The sequence below is a fragment of the Pezoporus occidentalis genome, unplaced genomic scaffold (genome assembly GCF_034315485.1).
Source record: "Pezoporus occidentalis ecotype Australia unplaced genomic scaffold, CSIRO_AGI_Poc_V1 ctg12, whole genome shotgun sequence".
Taxonomy (NCBI): Eukaryota; Metazoa; Chordata; class Aves; order Psittaciformes; family Psittacidae; genus Pezoporus; species Pezoporus occidentalis.
In genome coordinates, this window is record NW_026912994.1 from 6,866,541 (window position 1) to 6,880,889 (window position 14,349).

The 14,349-nt window shown below is 42.9% G+C and overlaps 1 protein-coding gene across 5 annotated transcripts in view; it reads left to right on the top strand.

Annotated features, from left to right (window-relative positions):
* The first annotated feature begins 715 nt into the window (after positions 1-715).
* SEMA5B (semaphorin 5B) overlaps positions 716-14,349 on the top strand; it is a 283,614-nt gene continuing 269,980 nt past the window's right edge. For 3 of the 5 annotated variants that reach the window (XM_062607079.1, XM_062607078.1, XM_062607081.1), the window contains exon 1: positions 719-1,227. The gene's annotated coding sequence lies outside the window, so the exon portion shown is untranslated. Of the gene's footprint in view, positions 1,228-14,349 lie in introns of all 5 variants that reach the window. The other 2 variants (XR_009962448.1, XM_062607082.1) reach the window with 2 other exon arrangements.

A 14,349-nucleotide genomic window follows, 5' to 3' on the forward strand; every position in this document is an offset into this window, starting at 1 on the left:
GTGCGCAGCACCTCGGGGACATCTCGGCACATCGGCCACTTGCAAAACCACGTTGGATGCAGCCTCCCCAACATCCCCAACGGTTCCCCGCGGGCGGCCCCAGGCTCGGAGCGGAGGTGGGAAGCGCGGCGGTGCCGCCGGGCAGCGCACAGCGGCGCTGCCTCTCCCTTGCGCTCAGCGTCGCGTACCCGACTCGCCGCGGATTTTCCGCCGCCGTCTCCGCTTCGGCATGAGAAAACTTTGCCGCTTCACTGCCCTGGTTCACTTCGAACCAGTTCGCCCCCGGCGAGCAGGGAGACATCGCGACAAGGAGACGTAGCCGTAGCCGCGGGCCCCGGGAGACGGGAGCAGCGCTCCACTCTCTGCGGGCTGCAGGCCCTCCAGGGGGCCTCTCCAGGGTCCACTGCAGTGGGGTCTGCATGTCGGCCCGGAGCCCGGCCCCTCTTCTCTCTACGCTCCGCTCCCATTCCAGACACAGCAACGTAGCCGGCCCTTCCCCTTCCAGGAGGCACGGAAGGGGATGGATTTAAATGCAAGCATTGCTCCGCCGCTGGCTTTTCATCCTCACTCTGGGCCGGTGCCTCTCTTCCACCCTCCCCACTCTGGCGGCTCTTGAACCTGCCCCCCGAAAAGTGTGCCAGCCCCCTATCCCCGAACCCCCCCCCCCCCCCACTTCCCGCCCGGGCCAGCCCTGCCTGCCCCTCTGCAGGGGCTCCGCGGAACCCCCTGCCGGACCGGGGCGGCAGGCTGCGAGCAGCAGGGAGGGCGTCTAGAGCGATTCGCCTGCAAAGAAATGCCCTGTTGAACTTTGAATATATTAGTTGACATCAGTGCGAGTTGGGGCTGCCAGCCCCTAGCTCCCTCCTCCTTCCCTACCTCCTCCTTCTCCGCCTCCTCCTCCACCCCCCGGTCTCCGATGGAAAGAGTTGAAGCCGTGCTGATAGGAGCCGCCTGGAAGAGACAGCGGAGCGCAGGGCAGGACTTGGGTCCCAACTCCGGCCGCGCCGCGGGGATGCTGCCCGCAGCCGCTCGCATGGCCCGGGGCGGCGCTCCCTAAGCGCCGGGCTGGGCAGAGCTGCTGCTCCGCACCCTCACTCGCCCCACCGAGCCGAGCCGAGCTGAGCCGAGCCGAGCCGAGCGGACTCGCGCCGAGGCTATCCCCGCTCCTGCGGCCGCCGGAGCGCGATGCGCCGGTGAACTCCGCACCGAGAGCCCGGCGTCCACCCCGTAAGAGAGGCGAGGCAGCGGGCCGGGGGGCGGACGGTGGGCCCAGCCCCGGGGCGAGGGGCGCGCAAACTTCCCAACTTGGCGGGGGGCCGGGGCGAGCGGGTGGCCCTGGGATGGGATCCCGGGGTGGTGGAGAGTCTTGGGCTGCCGTGAGGTGATGGAGGGGTCTGGCGCCCTGCAGAGCTTGGGGATGTGTTTGGGTACAGCGTTCGGTGCCCCCCGTCCTCCTTTCCCCTCGGGCTGTAGGGCGAAAGGGGATTTTTTGGTCGCTGGTTTTGCAGTTCGGCAGCGCTAGAGAGGACGTTAGCTTGGAGGTGGCAGCGGAGGTGGTTTCTACCCTCTTTCTCTCCTGCTACCTTCCCAGCTCTTCCTAATCAGCCGAGAGGGGCTGTGGCGAGAGGGAAGAGGGTGCAGCGGTGGAGAGCCGGATAGCCTAGACAGAGGGATATTAATGATTTGGTTTTTTTTTTCAGATGGTAATTTGTCTTTGTGGTAGGGGTGGCCCATTAAATTTCAGCTCACGTCCTGATGGAGATCAAAAGCAAAGGGGAGAGGGAAGTAGAGAGCCTTGTGCAGCTCCTTAGCTGTGTGTATTGTTAGAAACTTGGGGGTGAGGGGGGATGCCAGAAACAACCTTTCTCTATCCAGTTCTAACACCAGCACCAAAAGTTAGAGATCCGTATTTTCCAACACTACCATCTGCTCCCCGGTGCTGCTTGGGAGCACGCTTACTGTTACGCCTCAGAGGAAACAAACAAAAGGTGTGCATGCCAAGTCGGTACTGAACCTGTCTGTTCATGGGCTTTTAGGTGGAGCCCATGTATAGAGCAGGTATAGAGAGGTATCTGTGTCTTAAGGGTTCACTGTCCTCTGTTGGTTCAGTTTAGACTCTTAGATAATTTCCTGCCCTTAAAAAAGGTCTCCAAGCATGGTAGATGCCAAGTCCTAGTTTTCTTGTTTTGTATTTATTTTGAGTTAGGTTTTGATCCCCTCTCCTCTTCCCCCCCCCCCCCCCCCCCCCTTTTATGTATGGATATATCGGTTTGGGATCATAGTTAAGTTTAATTTTTTTTTGTTATGCAAGTGTTCCCTCTCATTACAGAAAATACTTCTTTTCCTAAATTATAGCCTGAGCAGCAAGAGGTTTACTCTCTTTGCCTGTGGATGGGTTCAGTGGTAGGCTGAGACCCCAAGCCGGCTGCACTGCAAACAAAATAGAAACCAGCTGAGCTAAAAGTTATAATGGGCTTTGATTCTGACTGCTGTTTGAGATCAGTGAGATCCTGGGTGAGTGAAGTCAAGGAGGAGGAGTGAGAATAGTTGGAACAAGCTACTCATACAGAAAAGTGCTCTCTTGGTTATATGTGTGATTTGTAAGCACCCAAGGGAGAAAACTGGTCATAAACTGCAGAGAAGAAAGCAGTGGGAAAAAGAAAAATCCTGGTGATACTTAACAAATTATTTTTTTTAACAGAGATTTCATTTTTATACAACCACTTGAATCATTAATATATTTTTAATTTTTTTATCCCTTTTGGACTAAACTTTTTTATTCAGTTTGGATTGGATGACAAATAGACTTTGCGCTAGGCAGGCTACAGTAGGGGATCTTTGCATTTTATGTTACACCTCTTGGATTTTCAGTGAAGTGGAGGCACTTTCTCCTTTTTTCCTCTCTTTCTTGCTTGCTTTCCTCAGAGAGGTTAGGTTTTTGTCCTCCTCTGTCAGGGACACGTTAATCCTGAAATCATGGTGGGGAGAGAGATCCTGCCACTCAAAATATAGGTATTTGCTTTGTTCCTGCCCCTCAGCCCATTAGGCTGATAGAATTGGCAGTGGCTGCCCTCCGTGACCTCCCTCCCTTCCTGCAAAGAGCTGGGGCAACTGGGGAGGAGAAAATGTTCAAACTCCAGAAAGTGAAAAAGCACAACCAAGGAAGACAAAAGGCTTGAACTGAGAGATGTAGGGGATGAGAGCCTGTGTGGGGAATGACTTTTAACAGGGTGGACCTGGTCAATTCATATAGACTTGAAAAGATGGCTTGGGGATGGGTTCAGCAGGGATATGTGTAGCCTAATAGAAACTCAGTACAAGTGGTGCTGTAGGATTTTAGTTGCTTTGCAGTAAGATGAAATGAGCCCAAATAAGATGGCTTTGGTTGTCCAGTCTGATTGCCCAGGCAGACAGCTGACTTGGGGGAGCATACATCTGCACCTTACAGTTTTTGCTTCTTACTTTGTAGTCAGTTGCAATAGTCCTGCAGGGCTTGGGCTGAGACTTGATGGGTCCTTGTTAGAGGAAATGTTCCTGGAGAGCAGTGTCACTCTGTGATATTAAACATGGCTTGAACAGTGGATTTCTATTTTAGTTAGGATTAATAACTGTGTAAGCAGTTATGCTAGGGTTAAATAAGACTATCTGCATGAATATGTTTTCCTGAAAAAAAATACATGACATGCAAAGTTTTGGGGTGAAATCTAGGCTGTTAACTTGCTGTTTGGCAAAAGGGGGCAGTATCAAACAATACCACAAAGCAATCCACTGTGCATCGGAGTTCTTATGTGTGCTGTATTTACTGGGATCTGTGAGTTTAGGGTGTTATCCAGTAGCCCTTATTCAGGTAATTCTTTTAAAGACATCAGGGAGGTTAACTGACTGCGTTAAAGATGCAAGATTAAAGCTGTCACTGTTTTACTTTGTGGTTGCATCACTTCCATATGCGGTTTGATCAGTGAAAGCTTGGAAGTACAATGCTGTCAGTTAAGGACAATGATCGCAAAGCTACTTTTGTTCACAATAAGTAGGCTGACAACAGTAACCTTTTCTTACTCCACTGATTTTAGGGAGTGCATGATGAAGCCCGAGCTTTGCATTGTTGTTCGTATAAAACACCCTTGAAGGAGTTGTCATCGCTGTTTTCAGTAGTAAGAAAACCAAACATTTTCTCCTCTAAATTTAACTTTCTTTGAGAGCTCATTTGTTTCCAGCCTAGAGAAATATATTGATTCATCTTATAAAATACTGGTTTAGAATGCATTTAAAAGCCTATTCAGCTTTTTTTTTTTTTTTGAATGGAATCATTAGATTAGCATTTCTTGGTTCATTTTTTACTGAGAGCCATAGGTAATTTTATTGAGGGTCTGTCATCCAAAAGCCATACCATGCACTGGACTCCAGCTTTCTCAGTGATGCTCACTGCCTCCATGGCAAGTGCAGACCAGCCCTAAGAGAGAGGGAAAGTGGTGAGAAATAAGGAGTCTGTCACAGTAATGTGAAGGTGTTCCACTACCAGGGCAGTGGCAAGATCCAGAGTTTAGGTGCAGTCCAGTGTGAAGTCTGCAACTGGATTTGCCCCACTTCAGATTGTGGCCAACCAGATCATTTCTGGTGTAGAACTGAAAAAGAGAAATTTAATCATCTGCAGGTAGTGGTGGAGGCAATTCAGAATGGGTCTCTGGGGGTGAAATTCATTTGTGTTTGTTGTGCAGCAGATACATAGTTTCAATTCCTGTTGAAATTGCAAAATCAGTCTTAAGTGATGGATTTATCTTTTACAGACTGAATACTGTGAAGGTGAACTGTCCCTATTTTAGGTTGGATCCTTGTGATTTAGTCCAGGAGACAAACCATGGAGTATTACAGTGCTATCTCTGCTGTGCTGTGAAATGGATTGTGTCTGAATATAGGTGGTGTTGACTTTGAGGATCAAGTCAACACTTCTTTGTTATCCTTCTGTTGCCTTTTTTTCTTTCTGAGAAGGAAAAAAACCCAGTTCACTGAAGGGAGTATGTCAGCTAGTCCTATTGCAAGTATCGTTTGTCTTCCTTTTACACTGGATTGCTGACTCTGCCAGCATGCCCAGTAATGGGACTCATTCTATCTCTGTCCATGGTGGCAAGTTTTGTTAGCTTCAGTGGGAGCTCTTTGAATATGAGATACAAGACTTAGACAGGTATTTGAGCCTGCAACTTATGTGGACAGTGCTTTGCTTACTAGAGATAATTCTTCAAGCACAGTATTTATTTCACCTCCGTTCTCACTGTTGTCCAAAAAAAAAAAACAAACAAAAACCCCAAAAAACCTGCATGACAGCAGTTATTCCTTACCCCAGGGCCAAACCATGTGAGCAAAGTGCAGCAGAGCTCCAGCAGCAGAACTGTGACTTTCGGTATGCAAGTCTCCTTGACTACAGCGCTGCGACTCCCCAAGTTACCTCTGCTTCAGCACTCACATAAAGCACAAATTTTTAAGGTCCACACAAAATTACTCAAAGTGATTTTCTGATGATAAGTGTATAAGTAGTGATAACTCTAGAAGTGTTACTGTTATCTATAAGCCAGAAAGGTTTGTTTTGTTTCAGAATGTAATAAGTCTGGGAGGTAATTTACATGTGAAGGATGTTTCCATGCTAGAGTATGACTCTGAATGGTGACAGGGCTATTCATGTGCTTATAATTAAGCATAGACCAAAGCACTGTGCTGGTTAAGGCCTGGTGTGTCTTTATTTACTTTTTAGTGAGCTTTAAATGAGACCATAACTAAACATGCTGGTTACTAATCTTAATCCCCAAATCAATTGCGAACACCTTGGCAGTTTATAAATCATTTGTGTAATTTCATTGTTTTTCAGTAAGGGGTCATTTGTTGAGAGGAGACAGCACAGGATATTTTCTTCCCAGAAGCTGCTGAGAAGGAGCTTGATCTTACAAGGTTAACATATCTCTGGGAAACAGCACCCTACATGATCAGATCCAGACAAACATAAACCATAGCAGTGTCTGACCTCTGTGGGTCTCTTTCTTTGTTGAGCAAGCTCAATGCTTATGGGCTTTCTAGTTTCAATATATAACATACTCCCTGTTAGGCTGTTGCCGAAAGCCAAATAAACTGCAGAGTGCCAGTTTCAGAGGTTTAACTTTGTCCATTCTGCAGCAACATGTCACCAGCTGGGACGTAGCAACCTACAGAGAAGAACCATAGTCATCAGTTTTATGTCTGCCAAATATTGTGCTGCACTCAAAAGCTTAATCATAACTTCAAATCTGTGAAGCAGCCTGCCTAACTGGGAATACCATGTGAGGAGCTGCTGATGTCAAATGGATCCTCCAACAGTCTTGAATCCTCTGTGCTATGGAGGACATATTCTGATGCTGGAGGTGCTTAGATGTTAAGCAGAGATGCTGTCTTGTAGTCCTGCAGAACAGCCAGTCGAAATCCTATGTACATGATCTATATGCTATTAGCAGTTTAAGGGTTTGGGCTTCTGAAGTTTATATACTTTGCAGATTGCTTGTGCCATAGTCTTCAAAAACTGTTAGCTTTTAAGACAAGCAGATGGCTTTAACAAAACATATTTGCTGGCACCTGAAATAGGTGGATCTGGAATCAATTTATGCAGTGTAATTTTTTCACACCCCTTTTGGAATAATTTTATACTCAGGAGCCCCTAAGGTGCTTATTATGTAGCCAATAGGGAACAGCTTCTGTCTGACTACATAAGATTTTATACATCTTTTATAGCAAATGCCTAGATTGAAATGCAAAATTTAGTGCTGGGAGTGCATGTGAATTTGTGAAACTCCCCAGAGAAAATGTGGGTGTGTTTATCAGTGAATGAATTATGCTCCTCCATAGACAGAGAGGTCTTTTTTTAGTGGTAACAAATGTCCTGTGTTCAGTGTTTGTCATTTTGAAAGGAGTTTTTTTCATTTTGAGTGCAAACCTTTTGCAGGTTACGGATGTGGAAGAAAAAATGAAAAAACAGCTTTAACTGTATTTGAAAGGGTAACAGAATGAAAATTTCTTACATGGTATGCAAGTGTCCTGACTCAGAGACCAAATTGGTGTTTCCAAACTATGGCTGTCACAGTTATGACTAGCTAGAGTTATAGAGTCAACTAGGCTGGAAAAGACCTTTAAGGTAATAAAGTCCAACCTTCACTCCATGACTGCTATGACCACCACTAAACAATGTCACTAATGGCCTCATCTACATGTTTTTTGAACACTTTAACCTATCTTTCACAGATGAGTTATGTGAGAAAGGAGAAGATCCTGCCTGTCTTTTTGAGGGGCTGGGAAAAAATTCCAATGACACCTTGGCCACATGAGCATTCTTGCAATAGAATCAGGGCCAACAAGCTTACCAGGCTGAGTACATTCACAGTGAGTTCAAAGAGGTTTTGAGTGGGTGCTGAGACCATCTGCACAACTCAGAGGTAGGATTAGGAGCTAAATCTGGGAACACTTTAGGGTCAGCCTCTTAAGGGAAGAGGGTGCTGACTACAGATGGCCTGTGCACAGGTTTAATTACTTTGCTGTGTTGCCTGGCCACGTGGAAGTTGTTTAGCCTGCTGGTTTAGCTAAAGGTTGCTTATTTATCTCCTATGATGCTGATTTATAATAGATCAAAGATTAGCAGAAAAAAAAAAGAAGTCAAAGAAGGAAAGGGTAGGAAGTTCACTCTGGATAACCCAGTTTGACAGTATAATATAGTAAATTCAAGAACATAAAAAAAGATGCTTTTTGGAGCCTGTGTATATAATGCAGGAAAGGAAAAATTGGCTGTGTCTCAAAAGTTTGTTAGAGTGATTACAATCCCCCTGCCCTGCCTCATATTCCTTTCTCTGCTCTTTCTGCCTGATTGAAGATGATTGTCTGCCAGATGGAGGTTTTCAAGCGCATGGTTTGGACAGGGCAATCAGTCTATATTTATAAATCACTTAATATTTCACTCTCTGACCTTTTTTTGGGGTCTGCTCCACATATGAAGGGCATTTTCATTAATAATACAGAGGTGAGCCCCAGTTTCTGCCTGGGTGCCAGGTGCTCCTCCAGTCTAAGAGAACTTAGCTTTAGTTGTAATTGCAGGTAGTAACCACCTATTTTAAAAGAAAAGACAACAGGGAAAATGATATTGTTAGCAGCTTGTGGAAGGTTAATGATACATACTTTATTCAGCATGAGCAGCTATGCGCTGAAACTATGTGCTGTTCCAATACTAGTGAAGTCAACTAATACTAGTGAAGTCAACTAATACTAGTGAAGTCAACTAATACTAGTGAAGTTCACTAATACTAGTGAAGTCAACTAAGTGATGTCAACTAACACATAGTACAAATTCTGAAGAATTCCACAGTTCCTGCTTTGTGAAGATAGTCAAGTGATATAAAAGTACAACTTATGCTTGTTTCCATTTTGACAACCGTGCTCAGCAGTCAGAATTAATAATCATCAGGGAGAGAAACTGAGACATAAAAGGACTATGGCCTGGACATTTTTGAGCTCATCTGTTAAAGATATGAAAAATAATGATGCAGAGAGGCACCAAGTAGGATTGCCAGTGACTGAAATCAGTATGAATTTAATTTCGAGGTCTCTGAATCTGGTTTTACGTGACTTGCTCAAGGTCGAAGTGCATTAGTGGCAGGGGCAAAGTTATAACCCCTGAAAACACTTATTCACATACTTAATTCTAGATATGTAGGTAAACCCTATGAATAAAATGTTTCATCTCATTGCTTTTCCTCATCAGAGACATAGGTTTGCACCGTACAAGTCTGTGCAATTATAACCGTGCTAAACTTTTCCAGTAGGTAACTTGGTGGTGCAAATCCTTTACTCACCTAAGCAGTTCAGTTCAAGTTAGTGTGACTACAGTTTGAGGAAAAAAGTACCCTGATCATAGGCGCACAACATTTTGAAAATAAACATTTTGAAGATCATTCCTGTATTTTGTATTTTTATATACACACTGGACATGCATCTGTACAGACTGAATTAAAACAAAGCAAGTGATTAACATCTTTAAAATTTAACATTTCCCCCTGTTAAGCAACAGAAATTGTTCCCAAAAGAGTAATTTACTAGATACCTTCTGTATTTGTCTAGGACTGTTCATCAGGAATACAAACCATGATATTGCTAATGCTATGCGTTCTTTCTAATGGGTCTTTGAAATATTAAACCAACTTATATTTGGAATGAGCTTTGCACACCTCCTTCTCTGTGGTTGCTTTGCAAATCCAGGCTTCAATGTTTGCTTTGGAGAATTATGTGTTTATTATACTCCTGGAATGCTAATAGCACTTTTTTTTTTTTCTGTAATTTTCTTCTTTGTATTTATTTATTGATTTTTCATTTGAGCACAGTTTTGCAGATAATGATGGTGCTACTGAGAATAGCTGGTGTGAGTTAATTTTACAAAGGCTGAAGTTACAATGCCATCCTTCTTTGCCAGGAATCCCTCTATAAATTTCATAAACTAAGGCATCCAAAATGCTGAATTAGTTAAGACGACTGGGTAAGATTGCTCCCAATATTGTATTTCATTTGTAGTTTCATAAAGACAAAGTGTATTGGGGCTGAAAAACCTAAATTTGATTTTTCATTGTAAACTCATTGGCAGCTTTGCAGATGGCGGACTTTAGAGAAAGGCTTTTCTATGGTCACTTTCTCAAATGAAGAATATTGAGTTGTGAGAGAACGAAGATGAACTGCGATTTTAGCTTTTCACCCTTTAGTTTACATTTTACTTTTGATCTCCGGGATTCTTCCTCATCTAGTCCCTCCTCCCACAGTGATGGATGGTAGCTCCAGAAAGGTGCTTTCAGTCATTCTGTCTCTCTTCCCTGAAGGCACAGAATTTCCCTGAGCTGATTGAAGTTCAAGTTGGTTGACTATTCTAAACAAGCATCCAATTTAAATTTAAATTTTTCTGAAGGAAGAGAACATCTTGCAATTCTTGGTTAAACGTTTAAAATTCAGCAGCCCTTGTGATTATGTTGCAACTTAGTTCCTCAGCTGCTAGGTTCTTGGTCCTGTTATGCTCTCATGTGGAGATCAGAGCATCACAGTTTCTTGCTGTAGAAATACTTGTGAACTATAGTCAGCTCATCTTTTAATATTTCTGTGATATTTTAGTATGATACTGGATTCTGTGTTTTTTTTTCCAATCCCTATTACCTGACACCTCTTCTCTGAATGCTTTGTAAGGATGCTACAGGTCAAAGAAGATGGCCGGTAGAAGATGCTACTGGCAGCCAGTAGAAGACAAAGAAGATGCTACTGGCAGCTGCAAAGGTTTGAGAGAACTGAAACAGCAGAGACTGCAGAGCAGAACTGAGCAGAGAGATAGCTGGAGATAAGGACTATAAAGTTAGAATGCAGAAAATAGGGATAGTGATATAGGATGCTTTTGGTATGAGGAGCTTGGTATGATACATGCCTGGTGAAGAACCGGAGTAGCTGTAATGGTAAAAAGCAGCATCAGGTTTTTACTGGCAGAGGAGGATGGCTGTGAGGTGCATAGGGACTGCAGCAGCAGCAGAGCTTGAAAATGAGAGCAGCGTTTTACCAGAGGAGCTTTCTGCAGAAAAATGCCGAAACATCTGTCTGCACTTTGCCTAGGCATAACCAGATTTCTTCTTTCACTCAGGAGCTCTGCAATGTAGGCAAAGAGAAAAGAGACAGTTTAAACTAACTGAGGGCAGAGTTCAGGTGGTGTTTCTAGTGAGGAAGCCATTCTGTTCTTGCCAGTGTAAGATGTGAGCCTGCAGAATAAAACTCACTTTTGCAATCTGTACAAATGCATGAAGTAGTACTCATTGCAGTGAAATGACCTGTGGATGAGAATTTACTGGCCTGAGTTCTTAATTGCTAATGCAAGGCAAACACTCCTAAACTATTTTTGAAAGTGTACAGTTGGGCTGCGCAAACCTTAACTGTGATACTTATGGTCTGAGAGGACTAGAACCCTCCCATAAGTAGTACAGTTTCTGGTTTTTGTTTGGAAAGATGTTATCATTTAATGAAAACCCTTTGTTTTCTGGCAGCGTACTCTTCTATCTATTTACGAAGCTCTCACAGGACCTGGATGTCCATGAAAAGTGCAAGAGCCCAATTCTGCTCACAGACACACTAGTGCAGCCTCCTTGAAGACCTGTGACTGTGCTTGACTTGAGGACTGGTAGTATAAGCCCAAAACCTCAAAGACAAATTTGTATTTGTGATAAAGAATTGCATAAGGATGGTACCAGCCCAGAGGTACTCTCCAAAACTAGGTCTGCAAGATTATGCTGTTGCAAAACCCAGCACCAAGAGAAGCATTTCCAGCTTTAATTAAAACAGAATCCAAAACATCAAGAACTTTATTTCCACTGAATTTTAAGTTTCCCAAATGTTTGAGCATGAGATGCAGAAGTAATTGATTAGAAACAGAAGTAAAATAATGAGGCTTGGGTTGTTTGGTTGTTTTATTTTTTTCCTTTCCTGTGCTGATTCAACTGAAGAAGGAAAATAAAAACCCTCTGAAGTTTTTACTTGGGTTGAGTAAGACTTCTGTCCACAAACAGACCAAATGAGGTATTGAAGTGCTTCAGTGCAGTTATCACAAAGACCTGAACCAGTTGGATTATTTACATGGCAGATTTGTACCTGGTAGAATCAGGCCTCTAAATTAATCGTATAAAGAATTGTAAATAATCTGATGCCTGCAGTTCTAATGGTCTAAGGTGTTTGTAGAAGAGATAAGGACCTGATCCTTCACCAAGGGACATCAGTAGCAAAAATTCCATTTATGTAAGTTGCAGTTCTTATCCAAGTATATTTGCTTTTGAAATTGGCATACTACCTGAGTCAGGACTGCAGGAGTTGGCTCCAGGTTTTCAACCTGACAGTACCTCTTTAAAATTCAGCAGTATAATTTAGGCATCTCTTATTTGTTTTGAATAGCAGAGCTAACATGTCTGTCAGTTACAATGACTTGATAGACATGATTAAAAGGCAGGAGATCGGGAAAAATGCGAGTTTATCACAGCCAACCCTCCCTGATGAAAAAGTAAGGAAGTGGCTCAGTGGCATATTTGCAATTGAGGTGTAACTGAAAGCATTTTTAGATATGTGTTTTGCAGACTGCTTTGTAATGGTGTTTTCTATTATGACCAGTTTCTGGAACAGATTATCATGATTGTAGGAAGCACTTCAAAGCAGACTGATGTAGGAAGATCTTTCATCGAAAACTTTGGCTTCTTTATAAGACAGAAAGCTACAAATGTTTCTGCAATCTGTGTTGTTTCAGCTACAACAGCATTTATTTGATAAAAATGGGCTGCTCTTAATTTCCAAAATGCTACAAATCTCTTTATATTTTGCTGGCCCCTGTTTCACAGAGGGTTTCAAAGGTTGTGTTTCCTTTCTCCCATAGCCTTCTAAATTTCTGGTTTTTATTTTTTTAAAGACTGAGATTTAAACATTGTAATGAAATGTTGAGCTGCATCTGATAAACAGCCAGACACTAATTTGATATATCAGTGGCCAGCCTTTCATGGAACAGATCTTGACACATCATCTAGTCCATTTCCCATCCTCAGACAACATCAACTGTACCTCCACCATTCAGCTGAACACCAACTCGGCTGAACTCAGCAGTAGCTAAACTTTGGTAGGAACTGGAAATGTGCTTAAAATACATTAATCTCTGACTTTTCACCCACAAGACTAGCTATATTACATTTCAGCAGGACTCCTAAAAACTTTACTTTTAGGCTAAAGTCTGTATTTTTGAGAATTGAAGTCTTCTACATACTTGCAAACTCGGGAGCAAACAGGAAAAGCCAACTTTCTGGTTGGTATGAAACCAGGTGGTAACAGTACATTGAAGTGTGGTGGGATGCCAGTAAATTATTCTTGGTTTTCAAGGATATTAAAAAGGGAAGAAGCTTGTGCAGATAATGCAAGGCAGCAGTAAGAAGAAAGAGAAAAATCAACTAGAACAGTCATGCTCTGTGATATTTAGTATCACATGTAGAGGACGGGAAGAAGAATTTACAAAAAAGTTGCCATGTTATTTTGTGCCTTAGCCAGATATCATATATTAAATCCATTGCATTGTCCTTTATGATTCTTAAGTGAACAAATTTCCTTTTTACCAGGGAAGAAGCTGAGGCAAAGAGAAGTTGAGCCCCTTGTCTAAGCTCTCAGGGGGAGGCAGTGAATGAGAGTCCTGCAGTCACAGTCATTTTTTCTTGTTTGACAGCAGAAATATGATGAATTCTTTACGTTAAAGCAGAAGGACCTTGAACTAGTCCCTGCCCTTCCTGGAAACTGTTTTTTGCTATAAAGCAAGGCCAAATGGATACCTTATGAATACTTCACAGTGTTATCAAATGCACAATTCTGACGTATTAGTTTGATACCAAAACATTGTGTTGTTTTTCTCTACCACCTCTTTCCGTAACTAAACTAAACCATGTTGATGTCTGTTGATGTGTTGCCATGTCATTGTGTGAAGCCCCAGCAAGATCTTCTCTTTACTTTTCTGCTCAAGTGTTTGTGATGCTGCAAAGGCTGGTGGTCTCTCTTGTTTATGGAAGAAAATAGTTGTTGGCAGAGAGACTCTTCCACATAACTCATCTTATAGGTTGCTTCTCGCTTTCCTATAACCACATTGCCTGGTTTTTACTACAGAAAGTGGGAATGGAGGGGCTGAATATACTGCAGGTTCATGTATCAGCAGACACTCTTCAACACTGGCCTGCTCTGCCTTCACCCCTATAAGGGCTCTTTTTGTAACTATCTTATGTGGCACTTCTTCAACCTCTTCATCCCCCGTCATGGTTTAAAAAACCTGCTTTGTGCCTTGCTGAAGGTGCTTCACTTCTTTCTTGCTTTGTTACTTAATTCCATAAAAAAATATTCTTTTAGCCTGGAATGCAATGTAATTATAAAATGTGGTGAGTAAATGAAGTTATCTTATGCAAAGAACTTATGATTCTTTCTGAAAAACCTGCAAATCACTTTTAAATAAGCTTCTAAAGCAGACAACTCTATGAACCTTTTCTTACACTTTCTTTTTTCCAGCATAGAAATTTAATAGCTAAGCATCAATTTTGCCTGTATTTTTAGCAAGCATAAATTAATCTACTTACTATATAGTATGCTTCTTGCATCTACACATAATTAAATCATATTTGTTCTTAGAAACTATTCATCTAGTGTAAACCTGCTTCCTGAGTAAATATTCCTTTAATTAGTAGAACAAATAGATTGCGGGATTTGGAGTTGATTATCACAGCATTCCTTTCCCTGATGTCTGCTTCAGATCTGCACAGTGGAGAGGTCTGC